This window comes from Microtus ochrogaster, chromosome 4, assembly GCF_000317375.1.
Source record: "Microtus ochrogaster isolate Prairie Vole_2 chromosome 4, MicOch1.0, whole genome shotgun sequence".
Taxonomy (NCBI): Eukaryota; Metazoa; Chordata; class Mammalia; order Rodentia; family Cricetidae; genus Microtus; species Microtus ochrogaster.
Window position 1 is genome coordinate 4326042 of NC_022011.1, and position 2951 is coordinate 4328992.

Sequence of the window (2951 nt, forward strand, 5' to 3'; positions counted from 1 at the left end):
CATTCTTTTTTTTTTGTTTGTTTGTTTGTTTTTTTTTTTGGTTTTTCGAGACAGGGTTTCTCTGTGCCTTTGGTTCCTGTCCTGGAACTAGTTCTGTAGACCAGGCTGGTCTCGAACTCACAGAGAGCCGCCTGCCTCTGTCTCCCAAGTGCTGGGATGAGGCAGAAAATTTTAATTAAAAAGAAAGAAAGAAAGAAAGAAAGAAAGAAAGAAAGAAAGAAAGAAAGAAAGAAAGAAAGAAAGAAAAGTGTAAGTTATTTTGAGAGGATTCAGTCCATCACAGTGTGGGAGTTATCATGAGAGGCAGGGACAACGGACAACGTGGTGGCAGGAGCAGCAAAAGCAGGCTGGTTCTATTGTCTCTACATTCAGGAAGCAGACAGTAATGGTTTTGTTTTGTTTTGTTTTCATTGTTTTGAGGTAGGATCTCCTGTAGGCCAGGCTGGCCTTGGACTCCCTACATCACCTAGGCTGGTTATAGACTGCTGAATCCTGGGATTACAGATGTGCACTTCTATACTACCTCCTAATGGCAAGACTTTAAGCACCTGAGCAGCCTGATGGAGCTCGCGTACCTTTCCAGAAGACATCAGGGACCAAAGTTCTCCAATCAAGAGCCTATGCTCTCAACTGACAGGTGTACCAATTACCCATAATCAGCATGACAGCCAGAAGATTCTTATTGGGTAAGATCAGGTCACTGGACCAGTCCCGGTCCAGCTTCCCAGGACCCACATGGACAAATTCTGGGAGTATTCATTTGGCTCCATATTAATTTCACTCCATATGCTTGACTCCACGAACATCATAGTTCTGGGAGAACGTCACGAACTGGGCAGAGCACCGTAGTCATAGCAGCTGGAAGGTGTGGCAGAGGAGTTCTTAGTGACTTGCAAGGGGGAGAGGTGTGGCTCTTTCAGGGAAAATGAATGTGTTCTCACTCAGAGGGAGCTGATTCTGTGCACAGACAAACTAGTCCTTAAACCTCAGTGGGCTCCCTGGGAATCAAGAGGAGGGACTGCTTCCCCCTGGGGCAGGCTAAGGACCTTCTCTGCAGAAGTTTCAAATGGTTATAAGATGGGACTGACCTTGGGACTGGAGTCCTGACCCCTGCAGAGCCCCCCTTTCCAGAACCACTGACCGACAGATCCCCCTCCTCTAGAAGTCTGAGGTGCCTGTGCCTGCTGGGGATGACTTGGGGACCAGCTTCCTGTAAACACTCCTCTTTGGTAGACATAACTTAGTCACAGGTTGACCTAAAAATATGAAAAAAACATTTTAAAAGCCCAAAATAGAATGACAAGTGGATTCTGGGACCAAGTTTCAGTCTTCGCTTCGGAAACTGTTTTACATCAGTCTGTCTCTGTGAGCTGGCTACCGCCTGTGGCTCAGCCTGTAAGCGTCTGTTCAAAGGTAGCTGGGCTTTGGGTGATGCTTCAGGACACAGACCCTAAAGCTAGGTACCCTGGGCTCAGCTCTGCTGCTCACCAGACATGCAAATTACTGGCTCTAGGAGCTTCCATTTCCCCATTATGAAATGGCTTCATGATGTCAATAATAGAACTTCCCATTTAGAGCTGTCTATGAATCAGCTAACGAGCCCATGTTCAGACCAGTGTCTGGCACAGAATACACATGTGTAAGTGGTGGCTAGTGCCTACCAACCACCTCAGCAGCTTTCGGTCCTCCGGGAGCTGAGGCCGGGCAGGACAAGGCCAAGACAAGTCAGTACGGTCCTAGTGCTGGGGGTGGGGTAGGGGTGGGGGCTGTCGGAGCTGATAGTTGTCAAAGAATGAAGGACTGTATGGCCTTCATTCTGGGAGCCAGGACTACTGAACCTGGGCAGGCTTTGTGACCCAGATCAGTTAGCATCCCCTGTCTGGCCTTTGGTAAACAAGATTAGCAGTTGTGCAAACTTTCCGATCAAGACTCCCTATAAAAAAATAGTAATAGTAAAAAAAAAACAACTGTGTTTTAATACATTGAAATTGAATTTCTACAATTTCTATGATATACCACTTCTTTCCCAAAGCACTATGCACTGTGTATTCTAATTTTGATATTTTGATATTCTGCTTTACTTTATCCTCTTCCTTTTCCCTGTGGGGGAGGGGCTGTTGTTTAAAATAGGGTCTCAGGCTAGGAAAGCCACGTAGTTGGTAAAGAGTTTGCCTACCACACACAAAACAAAAAAGAATCTTGATCGGAAAGTTTGGGTTTTCTTTCCAGGGTCTCTTATAGCCCAGGCTGCCCTCACACTGCAGGCATGTAGCCAAGCATGAACTGGATTATCTGCTCCTCCTGCCTTCACTGAGGGCTGGGATTATGGGTATGTGAGACCACACATGGTTTCTTCAGTGCTAAGGGTCAAATCTGGGGCTTAACGCAAAACCCACCATGCTCTTAGAGTTTTATAACTTACTTAACTTTTAAATCTAGATCCCTTGGGCCAGCAAGACTGTTCAGTGGATAAAGGCACTAGCCATGAAGCCTCATGATCTGTGTTTAGTCCTCAAGATCCACGTGATAGAAGTAGAGATCCAACGCTCGCAAGTTGTTCTTCTATAGAGGAGAGAAAGGGGTCAGTCTGGATGCATGAGACTCTGCCTCAAAAAAATTTAATCATGTTTTATTTTTAATTTACATTTATCTATTTCGTATGTGTGGGCATGTGTGTGCAAGGGCACATGTGGGGAGATCATAGGACAACTTGTGGGAATGGATCCCCTCCTCCTATCATATGGGGTCTCGGGGATCAACCTCAGGTCATCAGATTTGGAAACAACCCTGTCAGCTCCTGAACCATCTCATGACCTTCACTCAGAAAGTTTTAATCCACCCATATACACATGATAAACTACAAGAGAAAAGTAAGGAAAGAAAACCCATAAATAAGCCGGGCGATGGTGGCGCACGCCTTTAATCCCAGCACTCGGGAGGCAGAGGCAGGC